This window comes from Halictus rubicundus, unplaced genomic scaffold (genome assembly GCF_050948215.1).
Source record: "Halictus rubicundus isolate RS-2024b unplaced genomic scaffold, iyHalRubi1_principal scaffold0031, whole genome shotgun sequence".
Lineage (NCBI taxonomy): Eukaryota > Metazoa > Arthropoda > Insecta > Hymenoptera > Halictidae > Halictus > Halictus rubicundus.
Genome location: NW_027488572.1, coordinates 852,615 through 871,748, shown reverse-complemented (window position 1 = coordinate 871,748; position 19,134 = coordinate 852,615).

Genomic DNA, 19,134 nt, shown 5'->3' with positions numbered 1-19,134 from the left:
CTATCCTATCCTCAATCCTATCCTATCCTCTACCCTATCCTATCCTCTATCCTATCCTATCCTATCATCTACCCTATCCTATCCTCTATCCTATCCTATCCTCTATCCTATCCAATCCCCTATCCTATCCTCTATCCGATCCTATCCTCTATCCTATCCTATCCTCTATCCTATAATATCATCTATCCTATACTATTCTCTATCCTATCTTATCCTCTATCGTCTGCTATCTTCTATCCTATCCAATCCCCTATCCAATCCTCTATCCTATCCTCTATAATATCGTATCCTCTATCCTATCCTCTATCCTATACTATCATCGAATCTATCCTATTCTCTATCCTATCCTCTATCTTCTGTTCTATCCTATGCCATCCACTATCCTATCCTATCCTCAATCCTCTCCTATCCTCTATCCTATCCTATCCTGTATCCTATCCTATCCTCTATCCTATAATATCCTCTATCCTATCCAATCCTCTATCTTATCCTATTCTCTATCCTATCCTCTACCCTATCCTATCCCCTATCCTATAATATCATCTATCCTATACTATACTCTATCATATCCTATCCCCTATCCTATACTATCCTGTATCTTATACTCTACCCTATCCTGTCCTCTATCCTATCCTATCCTCTATCCTATCGTATCCTCTATCCTATCCAATCCCCTATCCTATCCTTTATCCGATCCTATTCTCTATCCGATCCTATTCTCTATCCTGTCCTATCCTCTATCCTACCCTATTCTCTATCCTATCCTCTACCCTATCCTATCCTCCATCCTATACTATCATCTATCGTATCCTATTCTCGATCCTATCCTCTATCGTATCCTATTCTCGATCCTATCCTCTATCGTCTGCTCTATCCTATCCTATAAACTATCCTATCCTATCGTATAAACTATCCTATCCCATCCTCAATCCTATCCTATCATCTATCCTATACTATCATCTATCCTATCCTATCCTATCCTCTATCCCATCCAATCCCCTATCCTATCCACTATCCTATCCTATCCTCTATACTATCCAATCCCCTATCCTATCCTCTATCCGATCCTATCCTCTATCCTATCCTATCCTCTATCCTATCCTATTCTCTATCCTATCATCTACCCTACCCTATCCTCTATCCTATCCAATCACCTATCCTATCCTCTATCCTATCCTATCCTCTATCCTATCCAATCCCCTATCCTATCCTCTATCCTATCCTATCCTCTACATTATCGTATCCTCTATCCTATCCTCTATCCTATAATATCCTCTATTCTATCCAATCCTCTATCCTATCCTACCCTATCCTCTACCCTATCCTATCCTATCATCTACCCTATCCTATCCTGTATGCTATAATATCATCTATCCTATACTATTCTCTATCCTATCTTATCCTCTATCCTATACTATCCTCTATCCTCTCCTATCTTCTATCATATCCAATCCCCTATCCAATCCTCTATCCTATACTATCCTCTATAATATCGTATCCTCTATCCTATCCTCTATCCTATACTATCATCTAACCTATCCTATTCTCTATCCTATTCTCTATCGTCTGTTCTATCCTATCCTATCCTTAATCCTCTCCTATCCTCTATCCTATCCTATCCTGTATCCTATCCTATCCTGTATCCTATAATATCATCTATCCTATACTATTCTCCATCCTATCCTATCCTCTATCCTATACTATCCTCTATCGTATCCTATCCTCTAACCGATCATATCCTCTATCCTATCCTATCCTCTATCCTATCCTATTCTCTATCCTATCATCTACCCTATCCTATCCTCTATCCTATCCAATCCCCTATCCTATCCTCTATCCGATCCTACCCTTTATCCTATCCTATGCTCTACCCTATAATATCATCTATCCTATACTATTATCTATCCTATCTTATCCTCTATCCTATACTATCCTCTATCGTCTCCTATCCTCTATCCTATCCTATCCTCTATCCTATCCTATTCTCTATCCTATCCTATCCTCTATCCTATCCTATCCTCTATCCTATCCTATCCTCTATCCTATCCTATCCTCTATCCTATCCTATCCTCTATCCTATCCAATCCCCTATCCTATCCTCTATCCTATCCTATCCTCTATCCTATCCAATCCCCTATCCTATCCTCTATCCTATCCTATCCTCTACATTATCGTATCCTCTATCCTATCCTATCCTCTATCCGATAATAACATCTATCCTATCCTCTATCCTATCATATCCTCTATCGTCTCCTATCATCTATCCTATCGAATCACCTATCCTATCCTCTACCCTATCCTATCCTCTATCCTATCCTCTATCCTATAATATCCTCTATTCTATCCAATCCTCTATCCTATCCTACCCTATCCTCTACCCTATCCTATCCTATCATCTACCCTATCCTATCCTGTATGCTATAATATCATCTATCCTATACTATTCTCTATCCTATCTTATCCTCTATCCTATACTATCCTCTATCCTCTCCTATCTTCTATCATATCCAATCCCCTATCCAATCCTCTATCCTATACTATCCTCTATAATATCGTATCCTCTATCCTATCCTCTATCCTATACTATCATCTAACCTATCCTATTCTCTATCCTATTCTCTATCCTCTATCCTATCCTATCCTGTATCCTATCCTATCCTCTATCCTATAATATCCTCTATCCTATCCAATCCTCTATCCTATCCTCTATCCTATCCTCTATCCTATCCTATTCTCTATCCTATCCTCTTCCCTATCCTATCCTCTATCCTATCCTATCCTCTATCCTATTCCATCCCCTATCCTATCCTCTATCCGATCCTATCCTTTAGCCTATCCTATCCTCTATCCGATCCTATCCTCTATCCTATAATATCATCTATCCTATACTATTCTCCATCCTATCCTATCCTCTATCCTATACTATCCTCTATCGTATCCTATCCTCTATCCGATCATATCCGATCCTATACTATCATCGAATCTATCCTATTCTCTATCCTATCCTCTATCTTCTGTTCTAACCTATGCCATCCACTATCCTACCCTATCCTCAATCCTCTCCTATCCTGTATCCTATCCTATCCTCTATCCTATAATATCCTCTATCCTATCCAATCCTCTATCTTATCCTATTCTCTATCCTATCCTCTACCCTATCCTATCCTCTATCCTATAATATCATCTATCCTATACTATTCTCTATCATATCCTATCCCCTATCCTATACTATCCTCTATCGTATCCTATCCTCTATCCGATCCTATCCTCTATCCTATCCTATCCTCTATCCTATCCTATTCTGTATCTTATACTCTACCCTATCCTGTCCTCTATCCTATCCTATCCTCTATCCTATCGTATCCTCTATACTATCCAATCCCCTATCCTATCCTCTATCCGATCCTATTCTCTATCCTGTCCTATCCTCTATCCTACCCTATTCTCTATCCTATCCTCTACCCTATCCTATCCTCCATCCTATACTATCATCTATCGTATCCTATTCTCGATCCTATCCTCTATCGTATCCTATTCTCGATCCTATCCTCTATCGTATCCTATTCTCGATCCTATCCTCTATCGTCTGCTCTATCCTATCCTATAAACTATCCTATCCTATCGTATAAACTATCCTATCCCATCCTCAATCCTATCCTATCATCTATCCTATACTATCATCTATCCTATCCTATCCTATCCTCTATCCTATCCAATCCCCTATCCTATCCACTATCCTATCCTATCCTCCATACTATCCAATCCCCTATCCTATCCTCTATCCGATCCTATCCTCTATCCTATCCTATCCTCTATCCTATCCTATTCTCTATCATATCATCTACCCTATCCTATCCTCTATCCTATCCAATCACCTATCCTATCCTCTATACGATCCTATCCTCTATCCTATCCTATCCTGTATCCTATAATATCATCTATCCTATACTATTCTCCATCCTATCCTATCCTCTATCCTATACTATCCTCTATCGTATCCTATCCTCTATCCGATCATATCCTCTATCCTATCCTATCCTCTATCCTATCCTATTCTGTATCCTATACTCTACCCTATCCTATCCTCTATCATATCCTATCCTCTATCCTATCCTATCCTCTACCCTATCCTATCCTCTATCATATCCTATCCTCTATCCTATCCTATCCTCTACCCTATCCTATCCTATCCTCTACCCTATCCTATCCTCTATCCTATCCTATCCTCTATCCTATCCTATTCTCTATCCTATCATCTACCCTATCCTATCCTCTATCCTATCCAATCCCCTATCCTATACTCTATCCGATCCTACCCTTAATCCTGTCCTATCCTATCCTATCCTATAATATCATCTATCCTATACTATTCTCTATCCTATCTTATCCTCTATCCTATACTATCCTCTATCGTCTCCTATCCTCTATCCTATCCTATCCTCTATCCTATCCTATTCTCTATCCTATCATATCCTCTATCCTATCCTATCCTCTTTCCTATCCTATCCTCTATCCTATCCTATCCTCTATCCTATCCTATCCTCTATCCTATCCAATCCCCTATCCTATCCTCTATCCTATACTATCCTCTACATTATCGTATCCTCTATCCTATCCTATCCTCTATCCTATAATAACATCTATCCTATCCTCTATCCTATCATATCCTCTATCGTCTCCTATCATCTATCCTATCGAATCACCTATCCTATCCTCTACCCTATCCTATCCTCTATCCTATAATATCCTCTATTCTATCCAATCCTCTATCCTATCCTACCCTATCCTCTACCCTATCCTATCCTATCATCTACCCTATCCTATCCTGTATGCTATAATATCATCTATCCTATACTATTCTCTATCCTATCTTATCCTCTATCCTATACTATCCTCTATCCTCTCCTATCTTCTATCATATCCAATCCCCTATCCAATCCTCTATCCTATACTATCCTCTATAATATCGTATCCTCTATCCTATCCTCTATCCTATACTATCATCTAACCTATCCTATTCTCTATCCTATTCTCTATCGTCTGTTCTATCCTATCCTATCCTTAATCCTCTCCTATCCTTAATCCTCTCCTATCCTCTATCCTATCCTATCCTGTATCCTATCCTATCCTCTATCCTATATTATCCTCTATCCTATCCAATCCTCTATCCTATCCTCTATCCTATCCTATTCTCTATCCTATCCTCTTCCCTATCCTATCCTCTATCCTATCCTATCCTCTATCCTATTCCATCCCCTATCCTATCCTCTATCCGATCCTATCCTTTAGCCTATCCTATCCTCTATCCGATCCTATCCTCTATCCTATAATATCATCTATCCTATACTATTCTCTACCCAATCCTATCCTGTATCCAATACTATCCTCTATCGTCTCCTATCTTCTATCATATCCAATCCCCTATCCAATCCTCTATCCTATCCTATCCTCTATAATATCGTCTCCTCTATCCTATCTTCTATCCTATCCGATCCTCTATCCTATCCGATCCTCTATCCTATCCTATCCTCTATCCTATCCTATCCTCTATCCTATCCTATTCTGTATCCTATACTCTACCCTATCCTATCCTCTATCCTATCCTATCCTCTATTTTATCCAATACTCTATCCTATCCTACCCTATCCTCTACCCTATCCTATCCTATCCTCTACCCTATCCTATCCTGTATGCTATAATATCATCTATCCTATACTATTCTCTATCCTATCTTATCCTCTATCCTATACTATCCTCTATCGTCTCCTATCTTCTATCATATCCAATCCCCTATCCAATCCTCTATCCTATATTATCCTCTATAATATCGTATCCTCTATCCTATCCTCTATCCTATACTATCATCTAACCTATCCTATTCTCTATCCTATTCTCTATCGTCTGTTCTATCCTATCCTATCCTTAATCCTCTCCTATCCTTAATCCTCTCCTATTCTCTATCCTATCTTATCCTCTGTCCTATACTATCCTCTATCGTCTCCTATCTTCTATCCTATCCAATCCCCTATCCAATCCTCTATCCTATCCTCTATAATATCGTATCCTCTATCCTATCCTCTATCCTATACTATCATCGAATCTATCCTATTCTCTATCCTATCCTCTATCTTCTGTTCTATCCTATGCCATCCACTATCCTATCCTATCCTCAATCATCTCCTATCCTCTATCCTATCCTATCCTGTATCATATCCTATCCTCTATCCTATAATATCCTGTATCCTATCCAATCCTCTATCTTATCCTATTCTCTATCCTATCCTCTACCCTATCCTATCCCCTATCCTATAATATCATCTATCCTATACTATTCTCTATCATATCCTATCCCCTATCCTATACTATCCTGTATCTTATACTCTACCCTATCCTGTCCTCTTCCTATCCTATCCTCTATCCTATCGTATCCTCTATCCTATCCAATCCCCTATCCTATCCTCTATCCGATCCTATTCTCTATCCGATCCTATTCTCTATCCTGTCCTATCCTCTATCCTACCCTATTCTCTATCCTATCCTCTACCCTATCCTATCCTCCATCCTATACTATCATCTATCGTATCCTATTCTCGATCCTATCCTCTATCGTATCCTATTCTCGATCCTATCCTCTATCGTCTGCTCTATCCTATCCTATAAACTATCCTATCCTATCGTATAAACTATCCTATCCCATCCTCAATCCTATCCTATCATCTATCCTATACTATCATCTATCCTATCCTATCCTATCCTCTATCCCATCCAATCCCCTATCCTATCCTCTATCCGATCCTATCCTCTATCCTATCCTATCCTCTATCCTATCCTATTCTCTATCCTATCATCTACCCTATCCTATCCTCTATCCTATCCAATCACCTATCCTATCCTCTATACGATCCTATCCTCTATCCTATCCTATCCTGTATCCTATAATATCATCTATCCTATACTATTCTCCATCCTATCCTATCCTCTATCCTATACTATCCTCTATCGTATCCTATCCTCTATCCGATCATATCCTCTATCCTATCCTATCCTCTATCCTATCCTATTCTGTATCCTATACTCTACCCTATCCTATCCTCTATCCTATCCTATCCTCTATCCTATCCTATCCTCTACCCTATCCTATCCTATCCTCTACCCTATCCTATCCTCTATCCTATCCTATCCTCTATCCTATCCTATTCTCTATCCTATCATCTACCCTATCCTATCCTCTATCCTATCCAATCACCTATCCTATCCTCTATCCGATCCTACCCTTTATCCTATCCTATCCTCTACCCTATAATATCATCTATCCTATACTATTCTCTATCCTATCTTATCCTCTATCCTATACTATCCTCTATCGTCTCCTATCCTCTATCCTATCCTATCCTCTATCCTATCCTATTCTCTATCCTATCCTATCCTCTATCCTATCCTATTCTCTATCCTATCATCTACCCTATCCTATCCTCTATCCTATCCAATCCCCTATCCTATCCTCTATCCGATCCTACCCTTTATCCTATCCTATCCTCTACCCTATAATATCATCTATCCTATACTATTATCTATCCTATCTTATCCTCTATCCTATACTATCCTCTATCGTCTCCTATCCTCTATCCTATCCTATCCTCTATCCTATCCTATTCTCTATCCTATCCTATCCTCTATCCTATCCTATCCTCTATCCTATCCTATCCTCTATCCTATCCTATCCTCTATCCTATCCTATCCTCTATCCTATCCTATCCTCTATCCTATCCAATCCCCTATCCTATCCTCTATCCTATACTATCCTCTACATTATCGTATCCTCTATCCTATCCTATCCTCTATCCTATAATAACATCTATCCTATCCTCTATCCTATCATATCCTCTATCGTCTCCTATCATCTATCCTATCGAATCACCTATCCTATCCTCTACCCTATCCTATCCTCTATCCTATCCTCTATCCTATAATATCCTCTATCCGATCCTATCCTGTATCCTATCCTATCCTCTATCCTATCCTATCCTCTACCTTATCCTATCCTATCCTCTACCCTATCCTATCCTCTATCCTATCCTATCCTCTATCCTATCCTATTCTCTATCCTATCATCTACCCTATCCTATCCTCTATCCGATCCTACCCTTTATCCTATCCTATCCTCTATCCTATAATATCATCTATCCTATACTATTCTCTATCCTATCTTATCCTGTATCCTATACTATCCTCTATCGTCTCCTATCTTCTATCATATCCAATCCCCTATCCAATTCTCTATCCTATCCTATACTCTATAATATCGTATCCTCTATCCCATCCTCTATTATATACTATCATCTAACCTATCCTATTCTCTATCCTATCCTCTATCGTCTGTTCTATCCTATCCTATCCACTATCATATCCTATCCTTAATCCTCTCCTATCCTCCATCCTATCCAATCCTCTATCCTATCCTCTGTGCTATCTTCTATCGTATCCTATCCTCTATCCGATCCTATCCTCTATCCTATCCTATCCTCTAACCTATCCTATTCTCTATCCTATCCTCTACCCTATCCTATCCTCTATCCTATAATATCATATATCGTATACTATTCTCTATCCTATCTTCTACCCTATCCTATCCTCTATCCTATCCTTTCCTCTATCGTCTCCGCTATCCTATCCTATCCTGTATCCTATCCTATCCTCTATCCTATCCAATCCCCTATCCTATCCTCTATCCGTTCCTATTCTCTATCCTATCTTATCCTCTATCCTATACTATCCTCTATCGTCTCCTATCTTCTACCCTATCCAATCCCCTATCCTATCGTCTATCCTATCCTATCCTCAATCCTATCCTATCCTCTACCCTATCCTATCCTCTATCCTATCCTATCCTACCCTCTACCCTATCCTATCCTCTATCCTATCCTATCCTCTATCCTATCCTATCCTCTATCCTATCCTATCCTCTATCCTATCCTATCCTCTATCCTATCCAATCCCCTATCCTATCGTCTATCTGATCCTATCCTCTATCCCATCCTATCCTCTATAATATCGTATCCTCCATCATATCCTATCCTCTATCCTATACTATTCTCTATCCTATCCTATCCTCTATCCTCTCCTATCCTCTATACTATCCTATCTTCCATCCTATCATATCCTCTATCCTATCCAATCCCCTATCCTATCCTCTATCCGATCCTAGCCTCTATCCAATCCTAGTCTCTTACCTATCCTCTACCGTATCCTATCCTTTATTGTATCCTATCCTCTATACTGCCCAATCCCCTATCCTATCCTCTATCCGATCCTATCTTCCATCATATCCTATCCTCTATCCTGTACTATCATCTATCCTATTCTCTATCCTATCCTCTATCGTCTGTTCTATCCTGTGCTATCCACTATCCTATCCTATCCTCAATTCTCTCCTATCCTCTATCCAATCTTATCTTCTATCGTATCATGTCCTCTATCCTATCCAATCCCCTATCCTATCCTCTACCTTGTCCTATCCTCTATCCTATACTATTCTATATCCTATCCTCTACCGTATCCTATCCTCTATCCTATCCTCTCCTCTATACTACCCAATCCACTATCCTATCCTCTTTCCGATCCTATCCTCTATCCTATCCTATCCTCTATCCTATCCTATCCTCTATCCTATCCGATCCTCTATCTGATCCTATCCTCTATCCTATCCTATCCTATTCTCTATCCTATCCTCTACCCTATCCTGTCCTCTATCCTATCCTATCCTCTATCCTATCCAATCCCCTATCCTATTCTCTGTCCGATCCTATCCTCTATCCTATCCTATCCTCTATAATATCGCACCTCCATCCTATCCTATCCTCTATCCTATAATATCCTCTATTCTATCCAATCCTCTACCCTATCCTCTATCCTATCCTATCCTCTATCCTATCCTAATCTCTATCCTATCCTAATCTCTATCCTATCCTATCCTCTATCCTATCCAATCCCCTATCCTATCCTCTGTCCGGTCCTATCCTCTATTCTATCCTATCCTCTATAATATCGCATCCTCCATCCTACCCTATCCTCTATCCTATAATATCCTCTATTCTATCCAATCCTCTATCCTATCCTCTATCCTATCCTCTATCCGATCCTATCCTCTATCCTATCCTATCCTCTATAATATCGCATCCTCCATCCTATCCTATCCTCTATCCTATAATATCCTCTATTCTATCCAATCCTCTATCCTATCCTCTACCCTATCCTCTATCCGATCCTATCCTCTATCCTATCCTATCCTCTATCCTATCCTATTCTCTATCCTATCCTCTTCCCTATCCTATCCTATCCTCTACCCTTTCCTATCCTATCCTCTACCCTATCCTATCCTCTATCCTATCCTATCCTCTATCCTATCCTATTCCCTATCCTATCATCTACCCTATCCTATCCTCTATCCTATCCAATCCCCTATCCTATCCTCTATCCGATCCTACCCTTTATCCTATCCTATCCTCTATCCTATAATATCATCTATCCTATACTATTCTCTATCCTATCTTATCCTCTATCCTATACTATCCTCTATCGTCTCCTATCTTCTATCATATCCAATCCCCTATCCAATCCTCTATTCTATCCTATACTCTATAATATCGTATCCTCTATCCTATCCTCTATCCTATACTTTCATCTAACCTATCCTATTCTCTATCCTATCCTCTATAGTCTGTTCTATCCTATCCTATCCACTATCCTATCCTGTCCTCAATGCTCTCCTATCTTCTATCCTATCCTACCTTCTATCCTATCATATCCTCTATCCTATCCAATCCCCTATCCTATCCTCTATGCGTTCCTATCCTCTATCCTATCCTGTCCTCTACACTATCCAATCCCCTATCCTATCCCCAATCCGATCCTATCCTCTATCCTATCCTATCCTCTATCCTATCGTATTCTCTATCCTATCCTCTACCCTATCCTATCCTCTATCCTATCCAATCCCCTACCCTATCCTATCCTCTACCCTATCCTATCCTCTATCCTATCCTATCCTCTATCCTATCCTATCCTCTATCCTATCCTATCCTCTACCCTATCCTATCCTCTATCCTATAATATCATCTATCCTATACTATTCTCTATCCTATCCTATCCTCTATCCTATCCTATTCTCTATCCTATCCTCTACCCTATCCTATCCTCTATCCTATCCAATCCCATATCCTATCCTCTACCCTATCCTATCCTCTATCCTATTCTATCCTCTATCCTATCCTATCCTCTATCCTATCCTATCCTCTATCCTATAATATCATCTATCCTATCCTATCCTCTATCCTATCCTATTCTCTACCCTATCCTATCCTCTATCCTATCCTATCCACTATCCTATCCTCTATCCTATAATATCATCTATCCTATACTATTCTCTATCCTATCCTATCCTCTATCCTATCCTATTCTCTATCCTATCCTCTACCCTATCCTATCCTCTATCCTATCCAATCCCCTATCCTATCCTCTACCCAATCCTATCCTCTATCCTATCCTATCCTCTATCCTATAATATCATCTATCCTATACTATTCTCTATCCTATCCTATCCTCTATCCTATCCTATTCTCTATCCTATCCTCTACCCTATCCTATCCTCTATCCTATCCAATCCCCTATCCTATCCTCTACCCTATCCTATCCTCTACCCTATCCTATCCTCTATCCTATCCAATCCCCTACCCTATCCTATCCTCTACCCTATCCTATCCTCTATCCTATCCTATCCTCTATCCTATCCTATCTTCTATCCTATCATATCCTCTATCCTATCCAATCCTCTATCCTATCTCATTCTCTATCCTATCCTGTACCCTATCCTATCCTCTATCCTATAATATCATCTATCCTATACTATTCTCTACCCTATCATATCCTCTATCCAATACTATCCTCTATCGTCTCCTATCGTCTCTCCTATCCAATCCCCTATCCAATCCTCTGTGCTATCCTATCCTCTATAATATCGTATCCTCTATCCTATCCTCTATCCTATACAATCATCTAACCTATCCTGTTCTCTATCCTATCCTCTATCGTCTGTTCTATCCTATCCTATCCACTATCCTATCCTATCCTTAATCCTCTCCTATCCTCTATCCTATCCTATCTTAGATCCTATCATATCCTCTATCCTATCCTTGCCTCTATCGTCTCCGCTATCCTATCCTATACTGTATCCTATCCTATCCTCTATCCTATCCAATCCCCTATCCTACCCTCTGTCCGATCCTATCCTCTATCCTATCCTATCCTCTATAATATCGCATCCTCCATCCTATCCTATCCTCTATCCTATAATATCCTCTATTGTATCCAATCCTCTATCCTATCCTCTATCCTATCCTATCCTCTATAATATCGCATCCTCCATCCTATCCTATCCTCTATCCTATAATATCGTCTATTCTATCCAATCCTCTATCCTATCCTCTATCCTATCCTATCTTCTATCCTATCATATCCTCTATCCTATCCAATCCTCTATCCTACCTTATTCTCTATCCTATCCTCTACCCTATCCTATCCTCTATCCTATAATATCATCTATCCTATACTATTCTCTATCCTATCTACCCTCTATCGTATACTATCCTCTATCGTATCCTATCCTCTATCCGATCCTATCCTGTATCCTATCCTATCCTCTATCCTATCCTATCCTCTACCCTATAGTATCCTATCCTCTACCCTATCCTATCCTCTATCCTATCCTATCCTCTGTCCTATCCTATTCTCTATCCTACCCTATCCTCTATCCTATCTAATCTCCTATCCTATCCTCTATCCGATCCTATCCTCTACCCTATCCTATCCTCTATCCGATCCTATCCTCTATCCTATAATATCATCTATCCTATACTATTCTCTACCCTATCATATCCTCTATCCAATACTATCCTCTATCGTCTCCTATCGTCTCTCCTATCCAATCCCCTATCCAATCCTCTATGCTATCCTATCCTCTATAATATCGTATCCTCTATCCTATCCTCTATCCTATACTATCATCTAACCTATCCTATTCTGTATCCTATCCTCTATCGTCTGTTCTATCCTATCATATCCACTATCCTATCCTATCCTCAATCCTATCCTATCCTCTATAATATCGTATCCTCCATCCTATCCTATCCTCTATCCTATACTATTCTCTATCCTATCCTCTACCCTATCCTATCCTCTATCCTATCCTTTCCTCTATCGTCTCCGCTATCCTATCCTATCCTGTATCCTATCCTATCCTCTATCCTATCCAATCCCCTATCCAATCCTCTATGCTATCCTATCTCTTATAATATCGTATCCTCTATCCTATCCTCTATCCTATACTATCATCTAACCTATCCTATTCTCTATCCTATCCTCTATCGTCTGTTCTATCCTATCCTATCCACTATCCTATCCTATCCTCAATCCTCTCCTATCCTCTATCCTATCCTATCTTCTATCCTATCATATCCTCTATCCTATCCAATCCTCTATCCTATCTCATTCTCTATCCTATCCTGTACCCTATCCTATCCTCTATCCTATAATATCATCTATCCTATACTATTCTCTACCCTATCATATCCTCTATCCAATACTATCCTCTATCGTCTCCTATCGTCTCTCCTATCCAATCCCCTATCCAATCCTCTGTGCTATCCTATCCTCTATAATATCGTATCCTCTATCCTATCCTCTATCCTATACAATCATCTAACCTATCCTATTCTCTATCCTATCCTCTATCGTCTGTTCTATCCTATCCTATCCACTATCCTATCCTATCCTTAATCCTCTCCTATCCTCTATCCTATCCTATCTTAGATCCTATCATATCCTCTATCCTATCCTTGCCTCTATCGTCTCCGCTATCCTATCCTATACTGTATCCTATCCTATCCTCTATCCTATCCAATCCCCTATCCTACCCTCTGTCCGATCCTATCCTCTATCCTATCCTATCCTCTATAATATCGCATCCTCCATCCTATCCTATCCTCTATCCTATAATATCCTCTATTGTATCCAATCCTCTATCCTATCCTCTATCCTATCCTATCCTCTATAATATCGCATCCTCCATCCTATCCTATCCTCTATCCTATAATATCGTCTATTCTATCCAATCCTCTATCCTATCCTCTATCCTATCCTCTATCCTATCCTATTCTCTATCCTATCCTCTTCCCTATCCTATCCTCTATCCTATCCTATCCTCTATCCTATTCCATCCCCTATCCTATCCTCTATCCGATCCTATCCTTTAGCCTATCCTATCCTCTATCCGATCCTATCCTCTATCCTATAATATCATCTATCCTATACTATTCTCCATCCTATCCTATCCTCTATCCTATACTATCCTCTATCGTATCCTATCCTCTATCCGATCATATCCGATCCTATACTATCATCGAATCTATCCTATTCTCTATCCTATCCTCTATCTTCTGTTCTAACCTATGCCATCCACTATCCTACCCTATCCTCAATCCTCTCCTATCCTGTATCCTATCCTATCCTCTATCCTATAATATCCTCTATCCTATCCAATCCTCTATCTTATCCTATTCTCTATCCTATCCTCTACCCTATCCTATCCTCTATCCTATAATATCATCTATCCTATAATATTCTCTATCATATCCTATCCCCTATCCTATACTATCCTCTATCGTATCCTATCCTCTATCCGATCCTATCCTCTATCCTATCCTATCCTCTATCCTATCCTATTCTGTATCTTATACTCTACCCTATCCTGTCCTCTATCCTATCCTATCCTCTATCCTATCGTATCCTCTATACTATCCAATCCCCTATCCTATCCTCTATCCGATCCTATTCTCTATCCTGTCCTATCCTCTATCCTACCCTATTCTCTATCCTATCCTCTACCCTATCCTATCCTCCATCGTATACTATCATCTATCGTATCCTATTCTCGATCCTATCCTCTATCGTATCCTATTCTCGATCCTATCCTCTATCGTATCCTATTCTCGATCCTATCCTCTATCGTCTGCTCTATCCTATCCTATAAACTATCCTATCCTATCGTATAAACTATCCTATCCCATCCTCAATCCTATCCTATCATCTATCCTATACTATCATCTATCCTATCCTATCCTATCCTCTATCCTATCCAATCCCCTATCCTATCCACTATCCTATCCTATCCTCCATACTACCCAATCCCCTATCCTATCCTCTATCCGATCCTATCCTCTATCCTATCCTATCCTCTATCCTATCCTATTCTCTATCATATCATCTACCCTATCCTATCCTCTATCCTATCCAATCACCTATCCTATCCTCTATACGATCCTATCCTCTATCCTATCCTATCCTGTATCCTATAATATCATCTATCCTATACTATTCTCCATCCTATCCTATCCTCTATCCTATACTATCCTCTATCGTATCCTATCCTCTATCCGATCATATCCTCTATCCTATCCTATCCTCTATCCTATCCTATTCTGTATCCTATACTCTACCCTATCCTATCCTCTATCATATCCTATCCTCTATCCTATCCTATCCTCTACCCTATCCTATCCTATCCTCTACCCTATCCTATCCTCTATCCTATCCTATCCTCTATCCTATCCTATTCTCTATCCTATCATCTACCCTATCCTATCCTCTATCCTATCCAATCCCCTATCCTATCCTCTATCCGATCCTACCCTTAATCCTGTCCTATCCTATCCTATCCTATAATATCATCTATCCTATACTATTCTCTATCCTATCTTATCCTCTATCCTATACTATCCTCTATCGTCTCCTATCCTCTATCCTATCCTATCCTCTATCCTATCCTATTCTCTATCCTATCCTATCCTCTATCCTATCCTATTCTCTATCCTATCATCTACCCTATCCTATCCTCTATCCTATCCAATCCCCTATCCTATCCTCTATCCGATCCTACCCTTTATCCTATCCTATCCTCTACCCTATAATATCATCTATCCTATACTATTATCTATCCTATCTTATCCTCTATCCTATACTATCCTCTATCGTCTCCTATCCTCTATCCTATCCTATCCTCTATCCTATCCTATTCTCTATCCTATCCTATCCTCTATAATATCGTCTCCTCTATCCTATCCTCTATCCTATCCGATCCTCTATCCTATCCTATCCCCCTATCCTATCCTATTCTCTATCCTATCATCTACCCTATCCTATCCTCTATCCTATCCAATCCCCTATCCTATCCTCTATCCGATCCTACCCTTTATCCTATCCTATCCTCTACCCTATAATATCATCTATCCTATACTATTATCTATCCTATCTTATCCTCTATCCTATACTATCCTCTATCGTCTCCTATCCTCTATCCTATCCTATCCTCTATCCTATCCTATTCTCTATCCTATCCTATCCTCTATCCTATCCTATCCTCTTTCCTATCCTATCCTCTATCCTATCCTATCCTCTATCCTATCCTATCCTCTATCCTATCCAATCCCCTATCCTATCCTCTATCCTATACTATCCTCTACATTATCGTATCCTCTATCCTATCCTATCCTCTATCCTATAATAACATCTATCCTATCCTCTATCCTATCATATCCTCTATCGTCTCCTATCATCTATCCTATCGAATCACCTATCCTATCCTCTACCCTATCCTATCCTCTATCCTATCCTCTATCCTATAATATCATCTATTCTATCCAATCCTCTATCCTATCCTACCCTATCCTCTACCCTATCCTATCCTATCATCTACCCTATCCTATCCTGCATGCTATAATATCATCTATCCTATACTATTCTCTATCCTATCTTATCCTCTATCCTATACTATCCTCTATCCTCTCCTATCTTCTATCATATCCAATCCCCTATCCAATCCTCTATCCTATACTATCCTCTATAATATCGTATCCTCTATCCTATCCTCTATCCTATACTATCATCTAACCTATCCTATTCTCTATCCTATTCTCTATCGTCTGTTCTATCCTATCCTATCCTTAATCCTCTCCTATCCTTAATCCTCTCCTATCCTCTATCCTATCCTATCCTGTATCCTATCCTATCCTCTATCCTATAATATCCTCTATCCTATCCAATCCTCTATCTTATCCTATTCTCTATCCTATCCTCTACCCTATCCTATCCCCTATCCTATAATATCATCTATCCTATACTATTCTCTATCATATCCTATCCCCTATCCTATACTATCCTGTATCTTATACTCTACCCTATCCTGTCCTCTATCCTATCCTATCCTCTATCCTATCGTATCCTCTATCCTATCCAATCCCCTATCCTATCCTCTATCCGATCCTATTCTCTATCCGATCCTATTCTCTATCCTGTCCTATCCTCTATCCTACCCTATTCTCTATCCTATCCTCTACCCTATCCTATCCTCCATCCTATACTATCATCTATCGTATCCTATTCTCGATCCTATCCTCTATCGTCTGCTCTATCCTATCCTATAAACTATCCTATCCCATCCTCAATCCTATCCTATCATCTATCCTATACTATCATCTATCCTATCCTATCCTATCCTCTATCCCATCCAATCCCCTATCCTATCCACTATCCTATCCTATCCTCTATACTATCCAATCCCCTATCCTATCCTCTATCCGATCCTATCCTCTATCCTATCCTATCCTCTATCCTATCCTATTCTCTATCCTATCATCTACCCTATCCTATCCTCTATCCTATCCAATCACCTATCCTATCCTCTATACGATCCTATCCTCTATCCTATCCTATCCTGTATCCTATAATATCATCTATCCTATACTATTCTCCATCCTATCCTATCCTCTATCCTATACTATCCTCTATCGTCTCCTATCTTCTATCATATCCAATCCCCTATCCAATCCTCTATCCTATATTATCCTCTATAATATCGTATCCTCTATCCTATCCTCTATCCTATACTATCATCTAACCTATCCTATTCTCTATCCTATTCTCTATCGTCTGTTCTATCCTATCCTATCCTTAATCCTCTCCTATCCTTAATCCTCTCCTATCCTCTATCCTATCCTATCCTGTATCCTATCCTATCCTCTATCCTATAATATCCTCTATCCTATCCAATCCTCTATCCTATCCTCTATCCTATCCTCTATCCTATCCTATTCTCTATCCTATCCTCTTCCCTATCCTATCCTCTATCCTATCCTATCCTCTATCCTATTCCATCCCCTATCCTATCCTCTATCCGATCCTATCCTTTAGCCTATCCTATTCTCTATCCTATCATCTACCCTATCCTATCCTCTATCCGATCCTACCCTTTATCCTATCCTATCCTCTATCCTATAATATCATCTATCCTATACTATTCTCTATCCTATCTTATCCTGTATCCTATACTATCCTCTATCGTCTCCTATCTTCTATCATATCCAATCCCCTATCCAATTCTCTATCCTATCCTATACTCTATAATATCGTATCCTCTATCCTATCCTCTATTATATACTATCATCTAACCTATCCTATTCTCTATCCTATCCTCTATCGTCTGTTCTATCCTATCCTATCCACTATCATATCCTATCCTTAATCCTCTCCTATCCTCCATCCTATCCAATCCTCTATCCTATCCTCTGTGCTATCTTCTATCGTATCCTATCCTCTATCCGATCCTATCCTCTATCCTATCCTATCCTCTAACCTATCCTATTCTCTATCCTATCCTCTACCGTATCCTATCCTCTATCCTATAATATCATCTATCCTATACTATTCTCTATCCTATCTTATCCTCTATCCTATACTATCCTCTATCGTCTCATATCTTCTATCATATCCAATCCCCTATCCAATCCTCTATCCTATCCTATACTCTATAATATCGTATCCTCTATCCTATCCTCTATCCTATACTATCATCTAACCTATCCTATTCTCTATCCTATCCTCTATAGTCTGTTCTATCCTATCCTATCCACTATCCTATCCTGTCCTCTATCCTATCCAATCCCCTATCCTATCCTCTATCCGTTCCTATCCTCTATCCTATCCTGTCCTCTACACTATCCAATCCCCTATCCTATCCTCAATCCGATC